Source organism: Haliotis cracherodii, unplaced genomic scaffold, assembly GCF_022045235.1.
Source record: "Haliotis cracherodii isolate W230 unplaced genomic scaffold, xgHalCrac1.p SCAF_10, whole genome shotgun sequence".
NCBI lineage: Eukaryota > Metazoa > Mollusca > Gastropoda > Lepetellida > Haliotidae > Haliotis > Haliotis cracherodii.
Window position 1 is genome coordinate 14,816,367 of NW_027266265.1, and position 17,366 is coordinate 14,833,732.

The following is a 17,366-nucleotide window of genomic DNA, read 5'->3' on the forward strand; positions in this document are numbered from 1 at the left end:
TCTTGTAAACCAATGTAGTTTACACTTTGGAAACTTTCCGAAATGATTATAACTGACAAACTGGACACGTTTAGAAACGATTATACTTTATAAGTTGTTCTAAATTTGGAAACTTATGATCATTTCCAAGATCTGAACGTTTGAAAACCATACTTTTCTTCCAGTGTTGCTTAATTGCGTGTTATCGAATCCCGACATCGTCGACTGCTGTTCATGCTATCAACCACTGGATTGTCTGGAGCAGATTTTTTTTTTTTTTTCACAGACCGCCATCATACCTATGGAATATTGCTGAGCGTGGTGTTAAACAAACGGACAATCCTATATAAATGCGATTCACCTTATCACGACCCTGTTCCAAGTTCAGCAGGTCATCTGGTCACTGACGGTCAACTGTATCTAAATATGGTGGGAATCATAAACAAATTAACTTTTAATCAAACCTTTGAATTTCGGCAGGTTAATTATATCCGAATCCATTTATATATGATATATATTCCATCTTAATTGTGAAGCTGTGACCACTTGCTTCAAAGATGAACTGTCGTATTGTCAAGGTAACCAACAGCATGTACCCTATGCAGTGATTCATAATAACAATAATCAATTCAATTATACCTTTAGTTTCAAGGGGGGGGGGGGGGGGGGGGGGGGCGTCTAAGTCGTGGTCAACATGGCCATAGGCGCGCTGTTGTTGATAAACATAAATTGCGTTTACTCAGTGATTGTTCGAAGGGCTACCCAATTCGACAGTTCAACATTGTTCTTTCGGTTGTGCAGGCTAAAGCGCCAAGTAACCACTGTAGATATATCATTGTTGTCGTTGTTTTTCTAAAGTGTTCATTTTTGTTGTTGTTGGATGTTTTTTAAAACATTTTTTGGGGTGAGTGAGTAGGGTACACATATATATTGTGAGTTATAATAGTAATGATACAATTTCCTTTTTTTTGCATTTATAAGATTTCTTTTTCGTATTAATTTCATTTTGGATTTTTTTTAGAATTTGATTGAATTTCGTTGGCTTCTCCGTTTATATACGTTCGAGGAGCTGACCATCTCTTAGAAATAGAGTTAGTTTGGCCTTTGCTATTCCATCTCCTGGCTTCAGGAGATCTACGATAGGTTCCTTTTCCCCCAGTAAATATTTCGTCCTTTGTTTGTTCTGTCACTGTAAGTGTGTGTAAGATTTGCTATAGTTTAAATGAACACCTGTCTACACTGACCCAAGTATCCAAACAGGGGACCCCCTGTCGAATGGAACAGGTGTGTGACGGTTGTTGACAGTGGTTAAATGGAAGCCCAGGAGTTCAGCTCTGTTGATATTAGACTGCGGTAGAAGTGCAGTCTCATATTGCTATGAACGTTTGTGTGTTCGGGTGTGACACGGTTCTTAACCCCCTGGATGCCGAGTTTTGTTTCTGACGCACATTTTCCTAAGATCAGAAAAGTGAAGGTTGTGCGAGAATTGCGCTCACGCGGCACTGGATCTACCTCTGGCTATAAAATTACGCAGATGTGGAGAATATTAAATTTCCTATTTGATGGTGTAAATTTAACTGCACATATTAAACCGGTTTAAAAAAAAGACACTTGTAAGTGTTGTCCGAGAATTTATTCTGCATTGAAAAACAGTAAATTTCTCCGCTTTCTATCGTACGCCGATAAAAGTACTGTGCGACAATTCTTTTTTTAGAAGCTTTACGGAAACTGTGAGGGAACAAAATACTGCCTAATATCTGAACGACATAACTACATATCAAATGGAGTTATATGCGTATGTACAACGACATACATTCAATGCCAAAAAAGCATGCCGTAAATGACGAAAACTGATTTTTCTCTATGACGTCAAAAGGCGACAGAGAGGTTACACACGCACAAAGAAAAGGGGGTATAACTCCGCTATGCTTAGCACTAGTTTATTGTAACTCAGGTCACTTGGTGAGAATTTTCTGTGGGTAAGGACAATATATTTTCGTGATGTTTTGTTCGATATTGATATTGAAACTGTATACATTTAGTTATAAAATATACCCATAAGAAATGATGAAATCGTACTTCATAAAAAGGAGGTAATAGAGAAATGGATGGCCTAATCCAACCTCTAACTTAGTCTTTAGATTCCAACATTCTCCTGATTGTGTAAGTGTAATTTGACTAATGTTGCATCATTATTAACGGAGCACTAGCCTTATCATCAAATCTAATGAAATACCAAAATAATAAAACCATTCCTTTTGACGTCATGGCGGGTTTTATGTTTTTGATAACGTCGGAGGAAGACGACACTGGTATTTTGATTAATATACATTTCCCCTAGTTTTCGTTCATGGTATGGACAATCTCGATGTGTGAAACAGAATTTGACGCTTTTTCGACACAACATAAAATGACTGCTTTCACCAAGTAAATAATGTCTTAAATATGTAAACAATTAGATAGTTTATGGTGTATCTTAATTGGACAAGGCACCTGTTTGACATCAATTTACATAATGAAATACCCAAAAGAATATTTCAAAACAACCAAAATTATATTCATTATTGGACATATATTTGTTCATTATTATGTTATTATTTCTTACACAATAAAAGATGCGAAGAAAGCTCTATTGGTATAGAATTATCAGGATAATCGTATACGTTTGAACCAACGGGGTACCTGGCATGGGTTTTATTTTTATACAATTTCTGGAAAAATAAAGTAAACTGTTTACTATCCTGTGATCACAATATTGAAAAAAGAATGAACCGATTGATTATATAATGCAAAACGAGAGGAATAATTCGTAAATTGTTTGGGACTAACGCGCGCACCTGGCGAATCGTTAGATATCACTGTTCTGTGTGTCAAACGACATAAAAAACAATTCCAAGACCAAGACAATTCTTTCAGAAATGTGTACATATATTTTACCGAAAAATATTATCCATTTTGTTAAAGTAATATATTCAGTTTTAGTTATAAAATAATATGTATTCATGGACATAGGTTATATGAACTGATAATATTGACTATTACACATCCCAAGAAATACGTACATGCTGCAGTTACATTTACACTTCATCTTGTAACACTTGTCCAAAGGAAAGAAATAACGTTTTCGACACTATAAACCTATCAATTGTTATGTAAACAATGTTCACAAAAACAGGAAATTATCAAAGGTTCGTTCATACATGTTGTGGCCTATATTTACGTCTGATATCATGTTGAACATTGACAAATATCCAAAGTGAAATTAATTGTGTGAAAAAATGCATAAAAGATATGCAAAATGTACCATCATGACTGAAACTGTAAACAACATGATACAGAGATCCTGTGCACTCTCATTCTAGGACCTTCACCTCAAAGAAATTACCAAATAGATCTATGTACAACAATGTTGACATCACTACCTGTGACCGACTTTTGCAAAACAGTACGCGGGATTTTACGAGGGGACGTTCGTTGATTCAGGGATCGTATGCACATGAATGTGACGTAATCAGAAACATTCTGATAATCTATGTACTGTTATTAGTTGTTATAATGTTCATTGAAACAAACGGAAATAGTCAGAAATTCCGATAAATACCGTTGTCGTTTGCGTGATTTTGCGTCAGTCATGGCGTAACTCAGAACGGTAACTTTGACAATTTCTGTTGAAAATTTCAAATCATTGCAATGTATCTATTTTAATTCCTCAATTTTTCCTACGATTCTCTTCCCATACTTATTCTGAAAATGTTGAGCCAATATGTTCAACGAATAGACGAATGGATATCTCAAAATAGGAGAAAATGCTACACTGTGTAAAGTCTGTATTTTGCTTTGTTTACATTTAAACAAGTCCATTTTTTCGAGCACAGCGTTCGTTTTCACACCTAACTTATTTTGCTTGATTTCGTCCAGTTACTTTGTATTGGTGACAAAAACCATTGGTCATTTGATTGTAAAATGTATGAGGAATTCAAGGATGTATGTATCGCAGCTAAGTTTGAAATATTCGTGATGTTACAGGCGTCTCATAACCGGTGTACCTGAAACGTGATTTTGTAAACACTATCCAATATGGCGGAATGTTCATTTCGGCGTTCGTGTTTGCGTATTTTCCAAAACATTCTAGATCTAAACGATTCTAGGGTTATCGGAGACGTTTTGGAATGATCACTGGTGACAGATACCCGTGATCACTAATATGCTATTTTTGGAATTCATTTCTCCGAGTAAATATCCGAAATTTAGATTTCAAAACATGCTGTAAATAACGCCGTGAGTGGTGATTTAGTAATGTGTCAAAAAAGGCGACATTTACGATGTACCTAATTTTCAGAGATCATTTTCAGAACTTTTGCTTGGCCTAAAATGCCAGTGGATGATATCACAGAACAGGGAATTTCCCACCTTATTCAAAACTGTGAAGTGGAGCAGATGTATTTTGAATTTGATTCGACTTCAAAGTGAGGGTAGTAGAGGAGGGACACTCTCAGCACAGGTTCAATAGGCATGAAATTAACTATGTAAACTATGGAGTAGCTTAATTGTCTTACTGTATGATCAGTTGAAGGAGTTGAGTTTAGATTATCTACTCATCAAACAAATAAAAAAGATCTTGGGGTACGTACGTATCATTAACGGTATCGATATGGCTGGTTTAAGCAAAGTAGAGTACATAACCTCTCAGCGGGGAAGTAAGCAGTTGATATTAGATGGATATGAGCGCGAGAAGACATCACACAGATGCAGGCATTTTACGAGGAGGCAGGCTTTTTCGACAACTGAAGACAGAAGCTCTAGAGCGACTCAACAGACCTCTGTCCCGTAGCAAGATACAGGTTGACTTTGAACAAGCCGTTGTCAGCGCGATCGAGACAGAGTTTCCACAAGCAGTGATGAAGGGATGTTTTTTTCATTTCACCCAGGCTATTTGGAGAAAGACTCAAAATCTTGGACTTGCAGTCATGTATAAGGAGGACCCTCATGTAACCCAGTAGACTCGACGAGCAGCTGGGCTAGCTCACCTGTCCATTCCCTTCGTTCAGGATGCGTGGGTTCAAGCTATTGAGTCGACACCAGATGTGCCCAGAGCTGTGGACTTTAACGACTACATTGTGAGAACCTTGGTGGATGATGACGCCAGATTCCCAATGCGCATGTGGAACCATTTCGAAACTGATGGACCCAGAACCAACAACAACCTTGATGGATTCCACAGCCGACTGAACTACCTACTGCCACATGTTCACTCTAACATCTACAGGTTCATTGAAGTCATCCAGAAAGTAGAGTTCAGTGAAAGGACTAAGGTGTTGCAATGGAACATTGGTGCGGCATCACGCTGCCGCAAGAGAATCTACAGAGAGACAGAGAACCGCCTGGTACGCCTCAAAGATCAGCAACAGCAGGGTGACAAGTCTGCTATTGAGTATTTAGATGCTTGTGGACACTTGCTTCGTCTGGGATAAATGAACTGTAAAAGTTATTAAATGTAAAGTGTACATTACCAAAAACTGTCACAAAGTGTTGTTACAAACTGTATGAAATGTATCAAATGTAAAGTGTCATTAAATGTTAAGTATACTATTAAAGTATCTATTTAAAGCTGCTTTGCTTTGTTTGTCAGATCTTATCTGGACTATTCCATTTTAAAGTCTGGGGTAACAAGCATAAGGATTAGTATGCACTCAACCGTTTAAAGTGTTGTTATAAGCTGTCTAACTATTGGGACGTCTAATTAATGGGGGGACACCTTAAGCAAGCAATTAACAATAGGACTCTGTACTACTAAACAGGCGAATGTACACAAGCTAGAAGCGTAACTGGTCAGGTCAAATATACAGCTGACCCGATCGAAATACACAGAGAGCATTTCAAATCTACACCGATAGAAGTCAGCTCCTGATTATAAAAGTCGCATGGTATGAATGTTGTCTACATTGCCACCTGACCCGCGAAGATCCGGTGTAGATTGCTTGTCGTAAGAGGCGACTAACGGGATCGGGCGGTCAGGCTCGCATGGTTGATACATGTCATCGTATCTCAATTGCGTGGATCGATGCTCATGATGTCAATCACTGGATTGTCTGGTCCAGACTCGATTATTTACAGACCGCTGACATAGAGCTTGAATATTGCCGAGTGCGGCGTTGAACAACAAACAAGCACCAAACTACAATAGATAATAACAGAATCAAACTTGATGAAAATTCAGTGATTTTTATTCCAGATTTCGCATCTTTTCCAGAGTGACATGTTACAAAATGTCCAGATATGATGACCGTAAATATTACACATTGAGATTATTACAACTAAAAGTGAATAATGTATATGAAGTACATGTTGTTCTTTAAAGTTCATGAAGGATTCCATTTCAGTATCAGCAGAACATACAGCATGACTTTGACTCTGTTTCATTTAGAGTGACTACACAAAGTGTGTTTTAGTTAATGAAATCAAATTGAACCTCCCTTTAAAATATAAATATAGAGGGTGCCATAGAGTATCTAGTAGGACCCAAACCAGACCATTTCAGATGGACCAAACTCACTATTCCTGGATTCTTGTATTTTCCCAACAGTGGCACCGAGCGTCGACACAGTTCCTGTTGTAGCCATAATGCGAAATGACCAGAAGGGGGTAGCGTCCAGTTCCACTTCACTGCTCCCTAGATAAACCTCATTCAAAGCCCGCACAGATTGCCCCGACGTGTCATCAGAACTGTATAATCTCACGTTGTCAACTTTGAGAAACTGTTGTCCCGGCACCGGGTCCACTGGAACCTTGATGCCCACCCTCAGATCAGCCCCACTGGTGACAGCATCTCTGATCATGGTCTTAGAGCCTGAGGTGATATTACCGGACGCGTCAGTAGCCATTAGCTGTACCCAGGTCCTCGTGTCCACGTACCATGTTATGGCTAAGGTCACGTTTGAGACGCCCGGAGCGGGTGTTGAGCTGTCGGAAACCAAGAGAGTGTAGGTCTTCACTGTTCCTTTGGTGTTGAGGATTACGAATTCCCAGGATGTGTCTACCTCTATTGAAGAGAATGTCACTCTTGCTAACTCGGGACACCAGCTGAGCGGACACATGACCTTCAATGACTCGACAGTTATCGACCTCCATGAACATATTTTCGAACATGACTTTAACTCGGTGGCCGTCTTCAATGGCCTGCACGAGTTCAGCGAGGGAACCATTTACTTGCGAACCACTCGAATCATGAGAGTAGACCTCAGACCAGCACGTATCGGCATACCACGCCAGCTCAACGATGTCCAAAGTGATACCTGTAGAAATGTGGTCCTTTAAGAACCATTCGTGACGTCCTCTCTTGCCATTAGCGCTGAAGGTCTCAAATAACCAGCTAGGATCCAAGCTAAACTCGTAGAAGGCCCTGATTCGTGTCTGATTTAGTCTCCACAAACTTTGACCCGAAAGAGCTCTACTTTCCAAAGACCCACTTTTCCCAACCTCCAAGTTATTAATGTAAACACGCCGGTCAACTTGGCCCAGCGACGAATCGACTACTCGAAGACTTGCACCAGATAAGGCAGCCTGAACCAAATTTCCCCAACTGCCTGATATGACCGTCCCATTGCCATAGGCAGAATATACTGCCTCACCTGAGGGTCCATCACATGTGTTTTTGGCTACATACCAAGTCCCTCTTCTCCGATTTCTGATCGCAATTCGTGCAGTAGGGTTTTCCTTCAGTCTGAAGTTGTGGCCACTTGTTGACAGATGAAAAGCCTCCCATTTGGCAACAGTATCGAATCGGTCCCACGAGGCTCTAAATACCCCGCCTACCAGTTGGCAAGCAAATTGCAGGGGACCAACCAGCAGGCAATCATCTGACTCTGCGCCGAAGCCATTGTCAATATCGTCCGAGAAGTATTTGATGCGCTTGCCTGTGGATACCGCCTTCCGCATCTTGACCTTACTTCCATACACCGTATTTCCACCTCGGTCAATCTCAAGGATTTTCTCCCACTGCTCAGTACACGGAGCTGCAAGAAAGACAATTGGTAAAGTACGATGCATGTCTTCCTGTCGGAGGGTTAATACGTGATTTGGATTGTTTGTTGTTTAACGTCTCACTCAGTGATGTTCCAGCTATATGGCGACGGTATGTTGATAATATAAAACGCGAACAGTGAATAACCAGTCTCGATTATCCGCCGAAACAGATTCCATTGGGCTCAAAAGGCAATATGGCGGTGAAAATTATATAAATCGAATCTGGACCAGCAATTCAGTGATTGATATGAGCATTGATTGATTGAGCATCGATCCAATTGGGATCCGACGACCTGCATCAACAAAGTCACCGAACCCGACCACCTGATCCATTTACTCGCCTCTTACAACATATATATTTGATAGTGATTCATAAACCTATGCTTACGATTTGCTCTGCTTAATTCAGAGCTTTCTTCTGAACATGAAAAGTTTTTTTATTCGATAACGATTTGTCAGGGTAAATACGACGCGGTGCCATTGTTTTTTTTGTAAAGCTCACTCACTCTCGAATTGACAGATAAAACTATTATTCACATTGTTTTAAGCTCGGGAAAATGAAAATTCTCTCATGTCATTTAACATCCTGCATACCTTAGTCCACCAACGGTATGGATTCAAACACCAGTGGGTAATAATTTTAGGTAATGATTGTACTTAATTAAAAGCGACAAAACCCTTTTCCATATTCATGAGAAATCTGTAATATCATTATGAAAACTCATTCGTGACCAACTCGTGTTATTCCGGGACAAGCCGAATAGCGACTCGTGCCCCTCTCGTGGCCATTTTTGCGACCGGGTTCCGTCTTAGCGCAAACGGGCATACCTAAAACAATTGTCAACTCGTTGCGTAATGGTGCACATATATTTCACCATATATTATATATATTTCAGATGCAATTAATAGCACATCGGGAAGTGCGGAATTATACAGTATGATTGAACACACTTAACTGTGTCTTTGTTATATTTTTAGATGCAAGACATATGTAAAATCCAAAATTATTTCTGAGGGATTCTTTGACGAAGTACTTGAAATCATACGCGCATTCTGATTGGTTTGTCGTATTTTCGCAGATAACATTCATCGATAGGGGGACGAGTCTTCTTGCAGCTTACGGAAAGGGGCGAGTGGTGACGAATGTATGAAAACTGTAAAATCTTCCATTTAAACCACCCCGCCATCTTATGTAAATTATTCTGTTTGCAAATGTGTACTTCATATGCCGAGTATCCCGGCAAGAGTGTAAATAAAGTTCTTTTCTGTTCTGATTGTACGATTCCGACACTATGTCATGAGCATGTATTAGTGTGATGAGAAAAAAGTGATGACACCAGGCGTTAGCGAAAAGGTAAGCGTATCCTGCTCCACCGGTGGCAACCGTCATAAACACATGCAAAGGTAAGTTAATAAACGCCTCGAAATACTGTGTTACCACGTTTTATACATTGGCAAAGAAGCCTGTAAATGTTTCGAAATCGGAATGAAATTTACAGGTATAGAATCTACATTTACAGCACCTAAAGAGCAAGAAAAAACAGGTCTCCAGAGTGACCAATGCGGGCGGAAACTGCAGGGCGGCCGTGTAGCCTAGTGGTTAAAGTGTTCGCTCGTCACGCCGAAGACCCGGGTTCGATTCCCGACATGGGTACAATGTGTGAAGCCCATTTGTGGTGTCCACCGCCGTGATATTGCTGGAATATTGCTAAAAGCGGCGTAAAGCCATACTCACTCACTCACTACTTACCACTGCAGTTGCTCCATTTCAGCTCGAACAAGAGGAGTAAGGCGACGTATACAAGGAGAATCAAAGGTCGAGTCCCACTATATCAGAGAAATACATTATAGTTTTGGCATCATTGTTACTAAAACATGCAAGGACAAATCTTTTACTTGGAGGTCATAATTTGGGAGTTTTGTTATCATGCTCCTTTCCATCACCAGACCCAATATCGGCCCGTTGATACGGGGTATGATATAAAAGCAAAACAAAAACAAAAAAACAAAAAAATTATATAAAAGCTGCCATGTGATTACCCATTTATACCATAACATCAAATTTAAAAATGTACGCATTTATAAAACATCCATGGATTCCGGCAGTGCACATCTCGCCGACTGAAGCCAATTTTTTTCTGAATAGCTTCGTGTCGCTGACGGGTTTAGTACGGAGTTCTTGTTTTTCATGCTTACAAACCTTCCCTGTCGTCCTCGCATTTAAATCGGGCTTCCGTTTAGTTATAGAAGCATATAGCTCCATAATTCTAATTGCAAGTTAATGCAATACATTTCACCTTGTCAGGAAGACATTGTCTGAGAGCTGGCCATTCAGATGACCCACTAAAGGATGTAACTCCAATTTCTTAACACCCGGGGTGATCTCGATCGCCTATTCAAAATGCATTGACAAGCCATATCAGCCTGTGGGTTGCAAAGCATGCAGGACCTGACAAAGTACGAAGTATTGTTCTTAAAAATACTGTATGTATAGACCTACTCTACAGGCCGATTTCTTATAGTTTGGAGACTGGAAGTATACCAAGTATCTGGAACGGGAACGATTAGACCCATATTGAAACAAGGCTAAGAGGGCGCACCCCATGAATTACAGTCCAATCACTATCCTGTGTATATCCTCCACAACATATGCTGGCATGATCAAGCAAACACTGTGTAGGTACCTAGAACACAGTGGACGAACAAAATGGTTCGCTGTTATTTAGACCATGTATACAGTATACATAATATTAAAATAACAGAAAGAACAAAAATAACTCTGCCTTAACTTGTTCATTAGATTTCCGAAAGGCATTTGTTTGTTTGTTGTTTAACGCCACTCTCAGCAATATTCCAGCTATATGACGGCGGTCTGTTAATAATCGAGTCTGGACAAGACAATCCAGTGATTGACAGCATGAGCATCGATCCACGTAATTGGGATCGATGGCATGTATCAACCAAGTCGGCGAGCCTGACCACCCGATCCAGTTAGTCGCCTTTTACGACAAGGACAGTCGCCTTTTACGGCAAGTATGAGTTGCTGAAGACCTATTCTAAACCGGAATCTTCACGGGTCGAAAGGCATTTGACTGTCAACAGAGACATGTTATGGTTTAAACTCCTAGTTTATCAGGCAACATATAACATGAATCTATGAATGATGTTCGGTATGCTCTGTGCATGTGAATCAGTTTGAAACCGATGCGTTTCATGTGCATTCTGGTGTTAAACAAGGCTGTGTGTTATCGCCTACTCTCTTTGCGTTGTACATTAGTGATCTCGCTGAAGAGATCAAGGATTGCAACGTCGGTACACAGATTGATAACTTGAGCATGTTACTTTATTCTGACGACATAGTTCTTCTAGTCCCTGATGCTGACAGTTTACTTCTTATGCTGGCAATTCTTCACCGTTGGGTGCGTAAATGGAGTGAGACCAAAGATGTGCATTCCAGGCAGAAACTCATTTCACAGTGAAACAGGATTTTTAATTGTGGTGACATAAATTTGAGTATTAAGAGACTTACAGGTTTCTTGGACTCTGGCTTCATGCTAACTGTGATATGATGTATGCAGTAAAAGAACTTGTCAAGTCACGTCCCTTTGGCTAATAAACACACCTTTACTCTTGTGGTGACATGTATTACAATATGTTCTCACGATTATATGAAAAGATTGTTCAACCAGTCCCAGCACATTATTCTGGTTTATGTGGTGTGTGAAATACCCGGATGTATGTACTTTTCAGAGTAAAACTTGCAGATCTTTTTGGTGTCTGGAGGAACACGCTTAAATTTGTCGCAAGAGGGGATATGGTGGGGCTGGTTGGACCCATAACTGAAATCATATGTTGAATCAGCTAGACTGTGGTGTAGGCTCGAACGTCTGCCAGACAATAGGTTAACACACAGGATCCATAGATGGTCGAAAACTCACGGAAAATCCTGGGACAGTAAAGTCATATGTTTGTGAAAACATTGATTTGTGTGAACTTTTGTGTTCAAATGATAAATCTCCAACCTGGTTGCTGAATAGTATAATTTTATCTAACTTTATATGTCTTTATAAAACCAGGTGGAGGCCAGGAATTCAGTCATTGCCCGAACTTAAAACTTATGTTACTTTTAAATCAGATCTCTGTACAGAATATAATGTGAACCTACCACATTTCGGAAGATCCGTTCTCGCCGCTCTTCGTTGTGGTTCTATGAAGCTAGACGTTTCAACGGGCAGATTGAGTAAACCACCAATCCAAACAGCTGGTTGTCGTATGGCTGTCAGTGTAAATACGAAGTCACACGTACCACTTCAATTTTTATTAAAAAGTGTAGATCTAGTACTACATCCTTCGAGGCTAAAATAGAGATATAAAAAACAAGCTCCGACGTTCATACAGTTTGGCCCTAAATCTATGAAGGGTCTCACACAAAGTTAAAAACAAAATTCTTAAATATTATCCTTTGTATAATAGTATTTGGAGTGTCCTCGGCCAAAACTGGCCTTGCATGATCCGCGGTTTACTGTTTACTGTGTGTATGAATACTAGTATACGAGGGCTGGTCAACTAACTAACTTCCAACTGTCGGCCATAACAAAGTGATCACATCTATGTAGTACATTGTTTGAGTAGTTCGTTGCAGGTGTATTTGGTCTGTTGATGCCGTTTGTGTATTAGTGACAGCCAGTTGTACGTGATAGGGGTCCAAATGGACAAATACTTGGAAAAGAATGAGTACCGAGCATTCATCAAGTTTTGTACTTTGGAGAGAGGTGCATCCCCTGAAATTCATGACCGCGTGTCACGAGTGTATTAGGATAAGTGTCCAAGCTATTCCACTTTTAAACGTTGGGCAGCTATGTTTTAGGCTGGGAGAACAAGCCTTGATCATGACCCTAAATCTCGACGTCCCTCAACTTCCATCAATGAAGATTCAATCAAGGAGATAGAAATACTGGTATTTATGAACATTTACAGATGATCTTCAGGAAATAAAAACTGACATTGCCAGAGAAGATTTAGAGCTAATTGAGGAGGATTTCGTCAAATTCAAAAAGAGATTAGTAACGGGTGATGAAACATGGGTCTACCACTATGACGCCGAGTCAAAAAGTCAATCCATAGATGGCACCATTTGAACTTCTCTGGCACCAAAACAATCAAGTCTTCAAGATCAGTGACGAAAGTTATGGCCACTGTATTCTAGGATGCAAAGGGTGTGATTCTTGTTGATTAATTAGAAATGTCAAAAGACGATTACCGTAGCCTGCTATGCTGATTTGCTTCATCGCCTGAGATATTCTATTTAAGAACAGCAGCGAGGAATGCTCACTGCTGGAGTTCTACTATTTCATGACAATGCCCCTTCTAACACCTCTCGACTTGCAAAGCCTGATGTGCGACAATGTGGGTTCGAAGAGCTTCCTCACATACCACACTCGCCAGACCCGACTCCAAATGATTTCCTAAACTTAAAGTACACCTTCATGGAAAGCGCTATGACGACAAAGATGACCTCAAAACTGCTGTGAATGCGTATTTCAAGGTATCTTCAGAAAACGTTTTCCTGACTGGAACTGAAAAGCTTTACTATCGATATGAGAAGTGTATTCAAAAGCAGGGTGAACACTTCGAAAAATATAATTAAAAACACTTTCACATTTGTTGGTTTTGTTTGTAAACTTTTTGACCAGCCCTCGTATGTATCTTCTTTGTGAACTTTGTGATACATCTTAATAAACAATAATTTCATATATTCTTGATACGGTTCTTGTTATTACACCCATATGATATGATCGCCTTTATGTTGGCTCTGGCGAACATGCATTTACAGGTACGAGTATATGCTAAAAGTGTGAAACAACACTCTACTAAACCATTATTTAGGAGGCTATTATCATCAAAGTATTCGTGATACGTACCTGTAACCGGAAGCCACAGCGTAAAATTGCCGAACTGTGTGGCTCTCAGACTGTTCATGTCTATATACCACGGACACTAATTGAAATCAGTTGAATCTGCCCCGCAAATTGAAATCAGATTGGGAAAATTATATCTTGTTGTGATTAAGAAGCCACGCGTTTGCAGCACTGGTCGCTGTACCACCCATGACCTTTTCAATTGTTTACTGGCCGCTGTAAATGACCGATGGTCAGTGAACAACATTTGTTGTAAATTGAAGTTTGTCGCGATATTCCGTTGTAGCTTACGTTGTGGCGTCTCGATTCGACTTCATTTAGCTCAAGGTGGCACGGATGGCCCATTAGCCTAAGCCAACACGTGCCAAACATTCGGGGTTCGAATCCCTGATTATGTTGCTAAGTTTTCAGCACCATATCCGTGCTCGTTGGCAAACGACTCAGACCTACATCACTTTGGTCAGCCCTCACACATGAAGCTTATACGACATGATATAAGTGACATACTGTTCAAAGCTGCGTTAAACCAAACTCACTCATTCATTTAATATACCACCGTGGGTCCCTATTTAAACGCGACTGGTACGATTTGTTGAGATTTCGTATTCTGATGACGTGTATATCGTTGCTCATAATTTAAGTAATTGGTTCCCCTGGTGCAACTCTAATGTTGCCGCGTGTGGCAATCTCATTAAAATCAGATCTTAGTTCTCGCTATCGCTAAACAAAGATCTGGGAACATCCCATTACGGGTCACGTCAGACCGACCTTTCGCGAACTTTGACCGACCAATGAAATGATTGACAAGAAGTAGACATTCGCCAGTCAGAAAGCAGCTTTCTCGTGTTTTACGGTACTAATTTCAAATTGGCGACTACCTTCGAAACATATTTTGACAAATTCCCGATTAAAAATTTAAAACCTGAACAAAAGAACATTCTGGAATGGCTAACATATGTTAAGACCGTAACTATCGTTCGGAATACCACGTGTTAAAGTTTTCGAGGCTGCATGATTAGAAATCACATTCCGACTGTCACTTTCATGATCTGGTAAGCGACGCTCTGACTGGTCGGATAAAGGTTGTTCTTGCGTGACCCCTAATGGGATGTCCTCAGATCTTTGTTTAACAGTAACGAAAACTACGATCTGATTGTAATGAAATTGCCGTGTGTGGCATTAAACAAAATTCAAAGGGACGATGCGATGAAAAGAGCGAACGATGCAAAGGAACGAATGCAGCCATACGATGAAAATAGGACTGAAACAACGGACGATGCGAGGCTATGTGGCTTTGGGGCGATATAAAAGACATGACAGATCAATGTTGACACGTATCATTGTTTTTTTCATCGTGTTTTATTTCTGAAATTGTTTATAAATTCAGGAACAAATGGGGAAGCACAAAGTAAGACCAAGACGTTACTCTGTGCCGTTGATAGAAATCAAACGACTCCATAACTTTTACTGATGGCTGAGTGTACTAACATTAAACGCCCAGAGTTTTGACTAGAGGGTATAGGACTTGATATCGCTTTGAAACGTTTAGCCAAACCAGAAACAGACTCCTGTAAATCCGAAAACGACCGCACGACCTGGATTTGAAATTTGGAAACAAGTTAATTGATACTTTAAACATTCTCAAACAAAAAATCTGTTTCCCAAAATGTCCCATAATATTTCAAATTTCAAGAGCCACCAATAGTTTTACCAAACGAACACCATCTCACGCCAGTTGTTCTGAACGTGTTGAGAACGTGGACTTGGCAGCTCTTGGTGTAAACCCCCATTACGTATGACTGTGAAGACTCATCACACTGCTTCCAACCTGTTTGTCATATATAATCACAGATGACTTCCCTATTGTTGAGACCGCCTCCGTGGTCTAGTGGTAGAGCGTCCGCCCGGAAAGCGGATGGTCCGAGGTTCGATCCCCGGCCGCGTCCTACCAAAAGACGTTAAAAGATGGTACTTGTTGTTACACTGCCTGGCGCTCGGCATTAAGGGGCTAAAACAAGGACTGGTCGGCTCGGAGTCAGTAAACTGAGTGTGTATTCATGTTTAACCGCGGCTTGGTATCTCAGTGGACTAGCACTATAAATCGGCATTAGTCCGGACCAGTACAAGCAGCCAAACACACACACGTTGCTATATAAGTGAAATAAGCTTGGACGCGACGTTAAACCCTCACCTCACCACTCTATGGTTGACATTAACAACCTTCAGCAGATATTCAAATATGAATATGCGTGACGTTGTCATTGGTAGGATTCCTTGATCAAAGGGGCATTTGTCACTAGACATTAACATAGATACAGGTGCATCTGTTTACAGAGGTTACAGAGGTAAAGTACTGTAAGTCCCCATGGTCAATAGTATGGTGATCTACCTTCAGTTGCTGGCGATCTAAAGCCCGTTTTTATGATGTTATGTTATGTTTAGTGCTATAAATTTTATGATTCCACACTAGTTTTAAATGTATTTCTGTGATAAGTCTAGTTATTTTACTGTCCTTCGTTGGCAGGTTTTTATATAAGTTTCAATATATGTATTATGTTTAACTCTTAATAGTCATGATATGGCTGAAATATTGCCGATGTGATTTAAAATTTTAACCCACTCACTCAGGACAAATGGTCAAAACTGAAATTACAGGTCATCTGAAGCTTACTGAGAAAACAAAATGTAAAATGTTGGACGTTCTCATTGATAACAACCATGTGATTTGTTGATTTTTAAAAATATTTTTTATTTTCCTGGTAAAAGTACATCATGTTTTGGTAGAACTCGTTATACATGACCAGGGTTTTTTAAGCACCCATGTGAAAATTGGCAATAAGACATTTAGGAAAGAAGTAAGCATCCCCTTGACATCAATTTAATCAATTCATTATAAAGCATATATGGTAGAAAGGTTTTGCTAGTATCTCATGTGGGGTGTGGACAAATTCCTTCTGTCTGTTTAAATTTCAAACTTGATACACATGTATCAATAAATACAAGTAGCTTATGACTATACGACGGGTTGTTTTGCTTAATGTTGAACTGTTGTCTTGCAGAGAGAAGACTCGACAACAATAAATTGTGCGTGCGTGTTTGTGTGTGTGGTTGTATGTATACGTGTTTCATTAGGCTAAGGGGGCACGGGTGGCCCAGTCGTCTAAGGCGCCGCGATTCGCTGTGCAGAGTTGCGTCCCTTGGGCACGCCAGAAACCTATGATTGTGGGTTCGAATCCCGGTTTACCCCGATTATGTTTCTAGGTTTGTCAGCGCCATACCCGTGCTCGTGGGTTTCACCGAAGTGGTAAACGTCTAAGACCTGCGTCACTTCGGGCTTTCCTCCGACATTAAGCTGACACGCCGCGATATAACTGGAATACTGTTAAAAGCGGCGTTAAACCCGTTAAACTCAATCACTCACTCACTCATTAGGCTAATCCTCTGAGA

General features: G+C 40.2%; 1 pseudogene; it reads right to left on the reverse strand.

Moving 5' to 3' along the window:
• Positions 1 to 6,488: 6,488 nt before the first annotated feature.
• Positions 6,489 to 12,171, reverse strand: LOC139453291 (uncharacterized; annotated as a pseudogene).
• Positions 12,172 to 17,366: the final 5,195 nt, after the last annotated feature.